The sequence below is a fragment of the Canis lupus genome, chromosome 4, assembly GCF_003254725.2.
Source record: "Canis lupus dingo isolate Sandy chromosome 4, ASM325472v2, whole genome shotgun sequence".
In the NCBI taxonomy this organism is placed as follows: domain Eukaryota; kingdom Metazoa; phylum Chordata; class Mammalia; order Carnivora; family Canidae; genus Canis; species Canis lupus.
The window spans coordinates 29,245,673-29,260,405 of record NC_064246.1 but is presented as its reverse complement, the minus strand read 5'-3'; the positions used below and the strand labels follow the sequence as shown (position 1 = coordinate 29,260,405).

Below are 14,733 nucleotides of genomic sequence, written 5' to 3'. Positions count from 1 at the left end.
GGTAACCCCGAGTGCATCAGTCTATCCAGTATCCTGGCAACTCGGATCTGCTCACTTGGCATCCTGACACTCCCTCTGCCCTGCCGAGCTGGGGTTATAGGCTGCGGGTGCCTGGCTTGGGGAGGTGGCCATGGGTCAGAGAAGCAGGTGGTCCAGTGGCCAAGGGCACTGACCCCGGGGCCAGCTGCCCGGTTCGAAGCCCAGCATAGCCACCTCGGCAGACTGGAGCAGGAGAGTGGGCCCGGGAGGACAGAGAAACGCAAGCTCCTTCCTGGGTGCAGATAATCAGCTTCATCCCAGTCACAGGGTGACCTGGAGGGGGGGTCGTGCTGACATCATCACCCCCACCCACCATGGGGACACTAGCAGCCACCCATGCCTCTCTCTCCCTGCCTGGGGCTCATCCTAGACAACGTGCCCTGGCTGGGCTGCAGACAACTGTCTGGAGTGCGTGAGGCAGGCTCTGGGGCAGTTAATCCCAAACCTGGCTGTCCTCGTAGGGTACAAATTTATCCTACTTCCAAATCCTCTATCTCATGGGATGCTCTTTGATGGGCAGAGCTGCTGCTTCTTCTCTCTTGCCTTTCGACAGGACGAGGCCCAGAGGTGTGGAGGGACTTGCCCGGGTGCACCAGCAAGCTGGTGGTGGATCCTAGACCCCAAACCCTGGTCTCTGGGCTCCCAGGCCTAGCCCCACTATGAGGTTTCTCTTGCCTGTCCCTAAAGGTGACCGACTGTCTGGGAGAAGATAAGTCATCAGCATGTGTGGGGTGAGGCATGGGCGTGGGCTCAAAGCTTCCACCAGTGGGAGGATCTAGGCGGAGGTCAGTGCAGGTCAGAGGCAGGGCAGCCTGAGAGCCTGAGGTCCAGCTTCCTTTCTCAAGAGGGTATGATTCCTGGCAGCAGCTCCCACGGGAAATAGAAGCGCCACCCGCGGGAAACACAGGGTGGGACCGAGGGGGTGCCGGGCAGGGTTTCCTGTCGGGTGGGTGACCTGTGTGGCCGTGGCCCTGGGGCCGGGCCGGGGTTGGGCTTTGCCTCATCCCTGGCGCAGGCCCAGACCACCCTGAGTCCCATCCTCCAGGCCTCCGCAGGCTTCCTGCCCCGCTGGCCCCACCCGGCCCAGGACCGGCCCAGGAGAGAGCCAGGGCCCCGTGGGGCCTCCTCACCAGCACTCGAGTTCTCCAGGGCGAGAGCCGGCAGGCTGCCCTGGCCCGCTCGGTGGCCAACGGCCTCCCTCCAACCTCCAGCCACTTGTTTTCTAGCAAAAGGACCCCACAAAAGCAGCAGTGAGTTTTCTCCCCAGCAGTGCACAAGCCCAGGTGCAGCTGAGCAGGGGCGGCGGGAATCAGCCCCTCCCGGGGCCCTGGAGTGGTGGTGTCCCCCCACTCGGGGCAGAACAGCAGTGCCAGAGGTCAGGCTACAAGGCAGAACTTGCTCGTGGCCCAATATGGGGGGCAGGCAAGCAACCTCTCCTTCTGCTCAGGCAGCCCCGGCGGGGAGCACAGCCCCCACCCCAGAACAGCACGTTGTCCAGCCAAGGCCCGGCACCGGGACCCAGACCCCTTCATCCTACTCCCAGCTTTGCAAGCCTGGATCCTTGAACACGGGGCTGGGTGGGGCTGGGTGGGACTGGGTGGGACGGAAGCTTGGCCCCGGGGCTGTGGGACCGCCCACGGCCTCCAGGTGAACCCAGACTGCTCCCCTTGTTTCTGGAGCTGGAAATCCACTGTTCGTAAGTGGGGACGTGGTGGGAGTGTCAAGGTTGGTGGCCTGGCCCTGTGAAGGGGGGAAAAGGCCTGAACAAGGGCCCTCGCCCCCAGCCCTGCTCCTCCTGCCTTCCTGGGGCCCAGGCTTTGGGAAGCCTCGGCATCCCACATCTGCCTCAAGGCTGCTGGGCAAACAGGTGCCTCAGAGAGCAAATAGGCCGGAACATCCAGAAGAGTCTCCCAGCCTGAGAGCACCCCAGGGGCAGGGAGATAGCTGGGAGCCAGGTGTCCTGCGGGCACCGTGGGCAGCCTCAGAACCTCCCTGGGGGCCAGGCTGGGGCGGCTCTGATCCCTTGGGCTCAGAGCCGGCTGCCCAGTGCAGGGCCCTGATGGCTTACCCACAGGACTGCGAGCCAACAGGCCCTGATGGGGCTGTCTGTGGGCCCAGCTTGATGCTGGGTCTGGAGGGAGCGAAGATCACAAAGAACTCTGTCAGGGTCGCCCAAAGCGTAAGGTTCGGGGGCCCGAGGTGAGCAGGGGGGAGGACAGAAGCCACGGGGCAGGACTGAGTTTCCTGACCCTGGGGGCATGCAAGTCAAGGCCGGGGACGCACTGCCCTAAGTGGCCTTCTGGGACTCCTGCCTTTATAACCACCCCTGTCCAGGACCCATATTCAGTTGTGGGTGGCAGGATGGTTGGCCCGCATCACCAGCTCAGCCACCGGCCACCGCACTCCTCTCCCTTTTCCGAACAGGAGTTTCCTAGCTCTGACAAAATGGCCCTAGGCTCATGAGCCCGTGGGACTCTTCCAGGCTGAGTACCCCCGAATGCAATCACAGCAGAAGCCAGGTCTGGCAGCGCTCTGTGAGGCCTGCAACCTGGGCACCTGGTGGGTCCAGCTGTGAGCCCACCTGGGGGAAGTATGCCTAAGTTTGCCCAGAGCGCAGGGCGGCCTGGGGTGGGGGGTCTGCTGCACCCCAGTGGGCATCCTATGGCTGCCTCTCTCCTGGTCTTCAGCTTGGCCTGGACCCTGGGTCCACCCCGAGATGCTGCCTGCTGCCAGCTTGGCAGTGAGCATCTACAGGGACAGGGATGTGTTGTCTTTTACTGAGCACGGGCCTGGCACACACTTGGCTGCCAGGAAATGTTTGTCAAAAGAAGGAGAAAGAGAAGGAGCAGGGAGGAAGTGGGGAAACAGACACACGAACCCAGGTGGGCTCTCAGATGCAAGGCCCTCACGGCCACCTCCGGGGCCCCCACAGCCCCCCTCCGCCTCCAGGTCCCAGGGGGACTGTACCGTCTAGAGCGAAGGCGGGCCGGGCAGGCTGGGTAAACCTGCAGGAGGCCCACTTCCCCTGGGGCTCTCCACCCAGGTGGCCTCAGAGAAGGCCCTGAGATACCCAGGGTTCGGGACCTCTGCACTCCGCTTACATCTGCTCTGGCTCCCGCCACGCCGGAGGAAGGGGACCCTCACCCCAGCTGCTCTGTGAGAGACGAGGCACGTCGCTGAGCCGTGCTGGTTGTGCCCTACTGGGTGCTGCGCGCCCATCGTCCTCCTGGAAGGGCAGCGGCATGGGTCATGGCTGCTTCATGACAGGAGCAAGGGGCCTCTGCAGTAAAAGGTGATCCTGCCCACAGAAGTTCTAGAAGATTCGTGTTCTGAGGACCCTCCTTCTTGCCCAGCCCAGGTCCTGACACATAGTAGGTGCTCAGTGCTTGTCTGTTGAATTAATCAGTGGCCTGCTGGGTGCATAGGGGAAGGCCTGACTTGGGCTTTCCTGCAGAGGGGCCAGCACTCAGCAACGTGCCCCAGGATACAACAGATGGTGGCTGCAGACGCCATGCCCCTCTGTGTGGCTGAGGCTCGGCCCTTTTGAGCTCTTCTTGGTTAGAGGACATTTCAGGGCTGGGAAAGTTCCCTGGAGTCAGTAAGTCCAATACTTTTCCTGCACAGATAGAGGCAGGAGAGATCCAAGGAGGGCAGGAGACGGGAAGCCAGGCCATTCCCCAGGCCAGGCCTCCCCACGGCAAATCCGGAGGCCCGAGGACTCCAGGGCTGCCCTGTGTCCCCAGGGATCTGTGCGTCCACCCCCCACGCCAGCGTGGGCCCCTCCCCTGGCTCCCTGTCTCAGCCTCCTGGCTGCAGCCGGCCCAAACTGCTTACTTGGACAAACAGAGAAAGCGGCCACGTGACTGGCTAAGGTTTCCTGGACCAGAGACGGACGGACACACACACACACACACACACACACACACACACACACACCCTCACAGTGGGTCAGGTGGCCATGTGGCCCAGCAGGCCAGGGCCTGGGCCAGCTCAGGTTCCCATGTCTCTGAAGGACAAGTGACTGGGCCTGCCTTTCCTCACCCAGAAGAATGCCTTCTCCAAACACTTGTTTTCTGCTTCCTGGACGCACCAGGGACATGCTGGATGGGAAGAGGAGTGGGGGCGGGAGGGGGAGGAGGGGGAGGATGGGGAGCAGAAGGGAGGAGGGGGGAGGAGGGGAGGAGCCTGCGCCCCGCGCCCCGCCCGCTGGCCGCTGTGGGGTGTTTTCCTTCGGCGCTCCTCACCCAGAGGGCAGCTGCCTGCTGGGAAGCGGTGGCCGCCCAGGCCCAGAGAATCCCGAAGCCCAGGATGGGATGTGGGGCAGGAGGGGAGCCGAGGCTCTGGGAGGAGTCTCCGAGTGAGTCAGCGGCCGACCTGTCAAGGCGTTGTACTGGAGCAGGGGTTTTGCAGCAGGACCCCGTGGCTGGCCATGGGGGCATCCAGGGAGGACAAAGGGTGGGCGAAGGGGGTACCTAGGCTGAGTCTGCCTTTGGGCTGTTGTTCAGGAAAGGTCTGCAGGCCAGGGTCTGGAGGGCCCTTCCAGCTTTGCAGGGTGGGGGCAGGGGGGTGTCTGTGCCTCCAATGCTTCCCTGAATGACAGGCCTGTCTCCATGCCCAGAGACAGGCCCACCCAGGGAGAAGGGGGGGGTCCCATCTCTTGACAGGCAGGGCTGAGATGGGCTGGGGGTGGGGAGTGGCATGACACCAGCCCCCTGCCCTGGTCTCAGGCCTGACCCCCAGCAGGCCAGCGGCACAGAAAGCCACCTCCCAGACACCCCAGGAAGGCGACAGAGAGACCAGAGGCGTGGCTGGGAGTTCTCAGATAGAAGCCACTTCCGGCCAGGCCTGGCTAAGTCCTTCGGCCTCTGCTCTATCACCGACTCCTCACAGCCAGCCCACTAGGTAGGTAACGCTGTCACCCCATGTGACAGACGAGGGCTCAGCAACCTGGAGGTCACACGGTCAATATGGGGTGGGCCAGGATCTGCCCCCTGAGAGCCGGCTTCTAGCGTGTGTTCTCCCCAGAACCCCAGAACCCGAGGTCCGGGGGTGGGGGGGGCAGGCCTCCAGCGCTGGGTTGGCCCGTCCTCTACAAAGCCCTTGACGAGGTTTCAGAGGCCCGGGCCTGGGTTCCCCAGGGATGTACACCCAGCCAGTCCTGACTCTCACCTCCCCCCCTGCAGTCCTGCAGGCAGCTTCTGTGAGGGTCCCCAGAGTACAGGGATGGGGGGTGGAGAGGGAGAGAGCTGGTGAGGGTTGGGGGGGAGAGAGACACACGGAGAAACACAGACACCCAGGAAGAGCAAGAGAGGAGAGGTTGGAGAAACAGAGAAGGGGGCCAGGAGAGCTGATAGTGGGAAGAAGGGCAGGGGGTGGGGGTGGGGGGCGAGGAGGAAAGAAAGCCAGAAAGAGCAGAGGGGCAGGGAACGGAGGAAGAAGGGGAAGGAGAGGGCAAGGGGAATAACCCAGAAGCAAGAGGCAGGGCTGAAGAAGGCGGAGCGAGAAGCAGCAAGGAGGACAGGGAGCCGGGGTCAGGGAGGGAGAAAGCCCTGGAAAACCGAGAGACAGAGGGAAAGCACACCCGCCCACCGAACATTAAATACCTAACAGGAGATGACAAATCAAATGGGAATTACTGCGGTAAAAACATAATTAGAAACTTGATTGAAGTTAAACAGAATTTACATAACACTGCAAATTAACTTTACACGGAAACTATTCACTGGGAAGGCAATGAAAAGGCATTTCATTAGTAATCTATATTTAAACAATAGGCACAATGGAGCCTTCTGATGAGGAACTTGGTGCCTTCAACCAGAGCGAGTGCCAAAGGCTGCTGGAAGACAGAGGCCGTGGGCGCTCCATGAGGAGGTGGGCAGGGTCCGGGCCCTCGTCCCTGCACCTGCTGAGGGGGGCTGGGGCTGGCTGGACTCAGGGGGCCCGGGCACATTCTGGTGTCCTTGGCTTGCAGGCGGGTATCTTAGCTTCTCTGGGCCTCTGTTTCCTCATCTGCAAAATGAGGAACCTGCAGAGGGAGGCCTATGTGATCGCGCCTGCGAAGGACACAGGTAAGAGGAGGGCACAGGTAACCAGAGGCACTGGTTCGGAGCTCAGCCCTGCCACTGGTCGCTGTGGCATCACGGAAGCCTCTTCCGCTCTGGCCCTGCTCTACTCATCTGTTCGGTGGAGATAAGTCCACTCCCACCCGACGTCACCCAGGCGGTGGAGGGATTTAGGGAGAGATTGGGCGGAGGCAGGCTTAAAGGAAAGTGAGTCTAAAGGCAGAGGATTACTCGGCCCGCCCGCGCCGCACACTAATTAGATTACGGCAGCCTCCTGCACAGGGCCCCGCGTCAGTGTGCGTCCCGGGGTCTCCCGGTTCCCCAGGGCAGGGTCAGAGGCGTGTCTGCCCGGAGGGAAGAGGGAGAAGTGTCCTGAGCCTTGGCCTCACCCCGGTCCTAGGGAGCTGTGTACGCAGGCAGACGGGTGGGACGGTGCCCCCAGAGCCCCCCAGTCGACCGCAAGCCTGCCGTTCCTCCCGTCCCTGGTCATGCGGCCCGATGTGCACCTGCCTGGCCTCCGGGCAGCGGCCCCCTCTGCGGCCTTCCCTGGCACAGCTGTGGGCATCCTCTCCGCTGAGTGCTGAGTGCTGAGTCAGAAGCCCCGCAGACTCACAAAGGACCTTCCCCCACCAAACTCACACACAGTTGCCCACCAAAGGCACCGGTGAGCGGTGAGCATGAGCGGCCAGCTCTGACACACACTCAGAGTCCAGGAAGTTTCTACGGTTTCTTTTAAGATAAAGGATCCAGCAATGCTTAGAGATTGAATAGGAAGCTGCTGGGTGCCCTTCCCGGTGCGGGCGGCTCAGGGCTGCTGCCTTGAAAAGTGCTCCAGGCAAGGGGGAGGTCTCCTGAGCCCGAGGGCCTCACAGAGGAGGTGGGAGGTCAGGACACGTAGACACTTCTTAAGAGAAGGTGCAAAGTGTGCAGACATCAGGGCAGGAGACTCAGCTGAGACCAGAGAGCGCCGGCCCGGGTGACTCCAAGGGTCCTTGGACATGGGCTCAGCCTCAGCCCGGACACCCAGGGGCCCGGACCCCGGTGCGGCCAGGTGTGGAGGGGGAGGCTGCTCTGGTGTCTCCCCGTCTCTTCCACCCCTCTCCAACTAGGCACTGCTCATTTACTGAGGCCTCTGAGCCTTTCCTGGGCTGTTCCCTCTGCCTGGAGTGTCCTTTCCCTGCTTGGCCAGCAAACTTCCCCTCGTCCCCCGAGAGCCTGCTCTCTCGGTTCTCCCACGGCCCTGGCCGCACCTCCTGTCTCCTTCACAGCCCTCACCCCGTCTTCCCTCCCTCCAAGGGCTGGAGGCCCATGACTCAGACTCAGGCTTCTGATCGGCTCCCTCCCCGCTCGCTCCGAGGTGATCTCACCAGCCTCATGGCTTGCAACCTCATCGGGCACAGCAGCTCCCACGTGTCTGTCTCCGGCCAGGCCCTCTCCGCCTCCCAGACGCCTGTAGCCGACTGCCCGCTCAAGCTTTCCACTTGGGTGTCTCAGAGGCATCTCCAAGGTCACGTATCTAAGACACACTCCTTGGCCTCCTGCGGCCCTCGCCCACCCTCATTTTGGGCCGAGTAAATGACCACCTCTGTCCTACCGGTGGCTCCTGTCCCAAACCCCAAGAGCCTCCCTCGACAGTCCCCGTCCTCTCTCCTCCGGCACCTCTAACCCACATGCACGCCTGCCTGTGAGATTGCTGAAGGACATTCAGACTCCCATGGTCCCCTGCCCCTGGGCCAAGCCGCCACCATCGCTGCCTGGGTCCCGGCCACCTCCTTGCTCCACTCTTGCCTGTCCAGGTGATTGGGTCCCCTAAGATCTCTCTGATTTCCCAGCCCCTCACTTCACCCGGCCACATGGCATTCCTTGAACACGCCAAGCACCTGTCTCATTCCCTCCTTCCATTTACATCCCTGTTCAAATGCTGCCTTGTCAGAGGCCTTTCATGGCCACCCTTTGTCCGAGGATGTCCACTTTACCCCCCTTGGTAGACTCCGAACTCCCCTTCTTAGAACCTGGCATCACCTGGCATATTATGTCACATTTTAGGTATTTATTGTCCATGCCTCTTCACAAGAATGTAGGCACCATGAGGAGAGGAGGTCTTGTTCATTTTATTTCCTGCTGTGTCTCCAAAACATCAAGCACAGAGACTTTCTCAATGTACATTTAGGGTGTGAGTAAATGGACGATGCCACTTCCTCCAGGAAGCCTTCCCTGAATGCCTACCTGCAGAACCAAACACATGGCCTCTCCTCCTCCCCTCCCTGTGTAATCACAGACATGACACAAGCCTTGAGCACTGAACTTATGGAGTGGGGCCTGCCCGCATCACAAATTGCACCATCTCAGGGCAGGGCTGGATCTGGTACATCTTCAAAACTCAGCCCTTAATGCAGGCCTGGCTTGGTATAATTCAGTGAGTGTCTGATGTGTGAGCTTAATGCCCAAATGGATGGCTGGAAGGATAGGTGGACGAACAGATTAGTGGATGGGTGGATGGGTGGATGGGTGGATGGATGGAGGAGTGAACAGTAAGGATGGTTCGGTGGGAGGATGGATGGATGGCAAGATGGCAACGTGAAGGGATGGATGACAGGATGACAGGTGTACGGACGGATAGAGGGATGGGCCCCACTGCGGTCATGCCATAAAGACCAGTGATCGCTTGGGCTCAACAGCCAGACTTCTACAGGGTGAGTGGCCAGACCAGAGCAGCGTAGTGCAAGTCCAAGTGCAGAAATGGCCAACAGCAGATGGGATAAAGCAGAGCCTCTACGGTGTGAGCAGAGCTTGCTGTGTGACCCCTGGCAGGACCCTTCACTTCCCTGAGCCTTGGTCTTATAGTGTAAAAATGCAGATAATCATTCCTGCCCAGAGCTATCAGGGAAATCACTTTGAAGTCTCAAATACTGCCACAAAGGGAGACCACAGCCACATTTCCAACGACTCACACGTCCGGCCAGTTCTGCCTTAGAAAACCCTCTCTTCTCAAGCCCCGTCTGGCCCCGTGGACGTGTGGCCTCAATGCTCCATCCACAGGGGCCGGGACCCCCGGCCATGCCCGCGGAGTTCAAACGGAACCAGGCTGCTACGACAGGCTAACTCCAAATAACCGAGAGGCCCGACGGGTTCACAGAATCCTCAGGAACTGGAGTAAACGGTGACCCGTTTTCGAGATGGACAAACTAAAAAAGCTCAGCAGCATTTCGTACCAGATACACCCGGGGAGCTACAGAGGCCTGGCACCTGGGTCAAGGGCTGGGGGCAAAGACCAGTGACCATGCTCCTCTCGGCCAGCCCCAGGGGGATCCGGCCACCTGGTCAGGGCCCCCGGCCAGGTGTCACGGCAAGGTGGCCGTGTCGTGAGCGCGGCAGGGGTCTGCGCTTACCTTTCTAGGTCTGGCAGCTGGGTGATGGACAGCGGCTCTCCTCCTCACCCCCCTCACAGCATTGGTCTGACGCCAACCGGCTCCTCCTCGTTGTCCTGGGTGGGCAGGGAGAGACATGGGACACCCGTGAACATCCAGGGATGCAGACACCAGTCCGTGTCCCCCGACCCCACTGCCACAGCCAGGCTAATCTCAGCAGCCTCAGGCCTCGAACGCACACCCGGGGTGCCCGATTTCCCCGGGACCCTGTCCTCCCCGCCCTGTGGACCTGCCACGCGCCGGCCTACTCTGCCTAGTGGGGATCTTTCAGACTAAAGAAACCTATTTGAGTTTTGTTCCTTCTGGGGCTCGGGGGCTCCGGGTTGTTGTCTTTTTCTTCCCAGTGAGAAAAGCAGAAAGCCGTGGACCTTGCTGCGCGGCCCCCAGGCAGGGTGACGGGGAGAAGCTGGCGGGGTATTTTTAGCCGGCCTTGGGCCCCCACAGCGTCTCCTCTCTGCTGTGCCTGGCTCCGGGGAATTATCTCACAGGGCCGGCCGGCAGCCACTTCTAAAGCCACTCTGTGACCCCTGCCTGAATTCCTTCCTCGTTATGAACTGCTCACCAGATCTCTGACCAACACTTGGAACCATGTTACGCGCACGTCTCTTCTCAGAAGACCAGCTCACTCCTGGCCCTTCGTGATTCTTGGTCCCAGCTGAGTCCTGTCCGTACACTGGCTCAACATATATATATTTTGACTTAATATTTACCTTGACTTCAAGTCGCCTTTTTTGTTTTGTTTTGTTTTTTTGCCTCAGTAAATCTGGCCTTGTCCAAACCGATCACATCCACAACACAACCCATCCGACACGCTACTTATGTATCACCAATATACCTTCACGAGCCTACCGCCTAATTCCAGGATCTGGCCACAGGTTCCCAGAGTTACGTGGGCCACGCTTTGGCAAACTCACTGTTGTTTATTGGCCGTCTCCCTTGTGCAGAAGGAGAAAGAGTCATGGGGAGGGGTAGAGACTAACAGGGGCCCGGGATCTGCTAGCAAGTCCAGGGGAGGTTATCGGGCGGTCAAAGTTATAATGTGCTAGACACTTAATACTGTCCTTCTTCCCAGCACTGGGTGAGGCCATTTCTTTCCCCGCACGTGAACTTTGCTTTGAGAATCTAGGCAGGTGGCGCTGGGCCTTGTGAAGCACGTGGTGCCAGGATGGGGTGTCCCATCCTGGGACGACTGTAGACCATCTTTCCTCAGCATTCCCTGAGGCCTCTGGTTCCCGTCGGCCCCCCTGCGCCAGGCTCCCTCAGGCCAGGGTTGGTCAGCAGGGGTTCAAAGCATAATTCCCTCTCCTGTTAGATTTGCAAGCACAGAATGCTCCCCGCCGTGAGCTCCTGTGGTTTCGGGTTGGCCATTCTGGGCCTGAGTGTTCCCCAGGTGCACCCGGAGGGGTAGAGCCTGATGACCCCAGAGGCCTCGCTTGGCAGTTCTGGGACCTCACTGAGCCCCTCCGTCCTCTCCCGCTCTGCCTGCAGGTTGCAGACCCTGACTGGGCCCCCAGCCCAGCACCCCCGGTGCCTGCCCCTCCCGCTGAGAACAGGATGTGGGTGTCAGGAGGTGAAGGAGAGTGTGGGGTCGGGGTGGGGAGTGGCCTCGGGACTCACTTCCTGAAGCCTGATCGGTTTACCACAGTCAGTTGGGCTCAGGACCGCACAGCTGTGAGTTATAAATGTCCCTGTCAGGGCCCAGGCCGAGAGGCCCTGCTGCTGGCGGAGGGGCTAGGGTCCAGAGTGCCCACTCCTCCAGGGGTCGCCAGGTGAGGACCCATCCTCCAGGGGGTCCTGCGCAAGTGTCCAGCCCTCATGACCTCTGGGCCCTCTCGACTCTTCCCTCTACGATGCCTGATGCATTGGGGCTTAATACGACCTCCGCCTGCCCACTCTTTGCCCTTCCAGGTGTGAATCTTGTGGTTCCAGCGACCTCGGGAGCTCTCAGAGGGCAGGGGACCAGCCTGGGCCTCTACCCAGCACTAAACCCGGGACTTGGCACACAGCCAGCCACCCTGGTGACAGCCCCAGGGGTAACTGTTCCAACTCAGCAACCTGCTTCCCACGACCCCAACGGCCCCTGGTGCCTGTCCACGGGGGCCCAGGCAGAGCAGAGGAAGGGGGAAGAGGAGGAAGGCCGGGGCTCTGGGCCCTACATGTCCAGATTCTCCTTGATGGTCCCGTTCCTCTGCTTGCTCTCCTTGGGGCTCCCTCAACCTGGGGTGTGGGGTGTGGATCAGGGCAGAGAAGTGAGGTTCCCTCCAGCCCGAGGCCTGGGTCATCTTCCTGCTGGGGCCACGAGGTGGGCAGCTCAGGGCCGGGCGGCAGGAATGCAGCAAAGGCAACAGGAATAAGCCGGGGCGGCTGCCCAGGTTTGCAGGGCCTGAAGCGTATACTATTTTGGGGGTCCTCTTTAGAAACATATATAGAGGTACGGATCCATATTTAAAATGAGGAAAGAAACAATGACAGACTCCCAGAGCCTCCGGGCCCCTCTGAACCATCTAGCAGGGCCGCTCACACAGAAAGGTTCCCGCCAGCACCCAGCTGCCCCGCCCCACCTCGAACCCTCCACAGCTGCCCGCAGAACTCCCACTTTCACCAGGGCGGTGCAGAGCTGGGGCCCGGAGGCTGGGGCGTCCGAGTGCCCCATCCAGTCCGCCTCCGATCAATAACAGTGATGCAACTGCCGATGATAATAATACCTAACATTAATGGACCTTTATCTGGTGCCATTCGAAGTGCTTTACGGGGATTAACTCCTTTAATCTCGCCACCACCTACGAGGTGGGTACCCTACCTATTTTAACAGATGAGGGCACGGCCAGGGCAAGGTTAAGAAACCAGTCCAAGGTCACAGAGATGGGAGGTGACCCCAGAGAGCCTGGCGTTGGTGGAGGAAGGAGCCCTCAAACCACCGCTCTCGGGTCCCACTCTGGAGGGCCTGTGACACTTTCATCCCGCACAAACCTTGACGGTAAACGGGGACCCCTACCCCTACTTCCCCGCTCTGCTCAGGGCATGCTGGGGCCCTCTTGGTGGGCAGAAATGGGCACCACATTGGACTTCCTGGGGCTGGGGAGGTGTCCCAGAGATGGGCTGGGCCCACCCAAAGAGACCCCCAGGCGGGGGTGAGAAGTGGGCTTGGCTGAAGATCTCGTAGCTCGCTGTCCAACTCCCTCATTTTACAGACACGAGAAACGTGGCTTCCCTGGGGCCACCCAGGGAGTGGCGACCCCATGTGAGGTCTAAGGCAGGTCTCTGGAGGGGTGGGGCAGGTTGCCAGCAGCCCCGGGGGTGGTCAAGGCCTGGTGCTGATGGGAGGGGAGGGGCTGGGCTGGCCAGGCTGCAGCAGACGGAGGACACAGCCCTGCCTTTTGGCCTCCTTGGAGCAGGCCCTTTGTTTTCTTCTCCCTGTTTTCCATCTGCCTGCGCCCCCGAGCCTTCCAGGCTTCCCCTGATTGTGTGCAGGGCGATAAAGGGCAGATGAGCGGGAGATCTCTGGCAGCAGTCACCTCACATAGACACGGTGGCGGCGGAGGCGGGTGGCTGGGTGGGGGGGGGGGGGGGTGACTGGGCTCACCACCAGCTGTGCAAAGCCCCGTCCCCGTCCCCGGGAGGGATGCTTTGCATATGGCCCTTGGCACCCTTTCAGCAGCCCCACGAGGGGAACACAACTGTCTCCCGTTTTACAAGAGGGAAAGACCGAGGCTTTAGAAAGCAGTGGCCAGGACTGGGTCTCTGGTCTCCTAGACTTCCAGTGGGCCACGCCAACTATGGTCCTGACCTCTCTGGCCACCCAGAGGACACCTGGCCTCATTGGTCATTCTGCATCTCTATCTAGAACCAGCCATTTTCAGACGGTCTAGGAAGAAAGAGAGTGGGAGGTCAGTCGGGGTCTCGCCCACCAAGGCCTGGGGAGCTGGCTGGCCAGAAAGTCCCCGCAAAGTCACCTACCCACAGCTGGTCACTCTGTGCAAGATGGAGCAGAGTCTGACTCCCTGAAACAGAGTCCTTAAAACTGCTTCTGGGGCCAAATGATTCCTCTGTGGTGGCTTAACTCCTACCAACTGCAGGGCAGGGAGAGAAAGGCATGACCCAGGGACACCGCTGGCCTGGGTGTGGGACGGGGAAGTGGTGACCCGCAGGCCAGGGACTAGCCAACCTTGACCTCGGGTCCCCACAGCCGACCCTGGCCTTGCCCGCCTGGCCGCCTGATCCGCGTTCTCAGACCCTCCAGGAGCACGTCCCCTCCTTCAGTTGCTAGATACTTTAAGCCACATCCGTGTTGCACCTAAATTATTTAAGTGTTGTTATTTAAAATCACTTTCTTTTTACTCACCCTCATTCCAAGCAACACTGTCTGTGAAATCACGGGTTTGCTATATTATATTTTTTTTTCTAATTCCCGTGAAAATAAATACATAACATTAAGATCTGAATTTCAGACACTCACACAGGCCCTGGTAGCCCACAGTGCTGGAAGCCCGGCGCTGTGGGCCGGCAGGTCCTGGGGAAGCTGGCCAAGGCTTGGGGGGGTAAGTCTCTGGAAGGGTGCTCGGGGGGCTGTGGAAACAAGAGCCTTGTGCTTGATGGGGGGCTGGGAGGAGGCATTAAGTTTCCAGAAGGGTACATGGAAGGTTTGGTTTGGCAATCAGCTCAGGCCAGACTACATCTTTTCTCTTTTGGGGCTGGAGTTTGGTCCAGATATTTCTCAGCTGCAGATAAAGCCATCTCCTTGCAAATTCCTCCGGACACTAGCACCATCCAGCCGGATGAGCGCTAGAGGGGGAGCCCAAACACCTGGGGGAGGGGTCTATCTCTAGACTGCCCTACTGGGGGATGCTAGACCTCTCTGGGCCTCAACTTCTTCATCTGTACAGAAACAGCAAATGAGCCAAAGGTTCCTCTGAGCCTCCCTGAACCGTGGTGATGCGTGGTGCTCCTGCTGACCTCTGGACCTTTGACAGACCTTCTAACCACCTACGGAGATCTCCCTTGACCCGTCGCTCCCATCCCTGATTGGGGGCCTCGAGTGGCTTCTGGGGTGCCAAGGGGAGACAGGGCCATCCTGTGTGACAGCTACAAAATTAGATAATCAGCTAATCACCAGCAAATTAGCATCCCATCTTTACATAGAACAAATATAGTATTTACGTAAAAGTTGTTAGGAGTTTCTCTCTTTTTAATTAGCAGAAATAAAT

General features: G+C 59.9%; 1 protein-coding gene and 1 long non-coding RNA gene across 11 annotated transcripts in view; one reads left to right on the top strand and one right to left on the bottom strand.

Moving 5' to 3' along the window:
- The window catches only part of ZMIZ1 (zinc finger MIZ-type containing 1), a 231,491-nt gene that overhangs the window by 154,966 nt on the left and 61,792 nt on the right, over nucleotides 1–14,733 (bottom strand). For 8 of the 9 annotated variants that reach the window (XM_025434654.3, XM_025434647.3, XM_025434652.3 and 5 more), the window contains one exon: nucleotides 9,491–9,585. The gene's annotated coding sequence lies outside the window, so the exon portion shown is untranslated. Of the gene's footprint in view, nucleotides 1–9,490; nucleotides 9,586–9,811; nucleotides 9,922–14,733 lie in introns of those variants that run through there. The other variant, XM_025434648.3, reaches the window with a different exon arrangement.
- On the top strand, nucleotides 4,789–10,250 carry LOC118354530 (uncharacterized). Of its 2 annotated transcripts, XR_004815213.1 has the most exons (3): nucleotides 4,789–4,941; nucleotides 5,814–5,910; nucleotides 6,011–10,250. It is a non-coding gene; the product is annotated as an uncharacterized LOC118354530 (long non-coding RNA). The 2 variants fall into 2 exon arrangements; XR_004815212.1 differs by having other exon boundaries at nucleotides 5,814–10,250.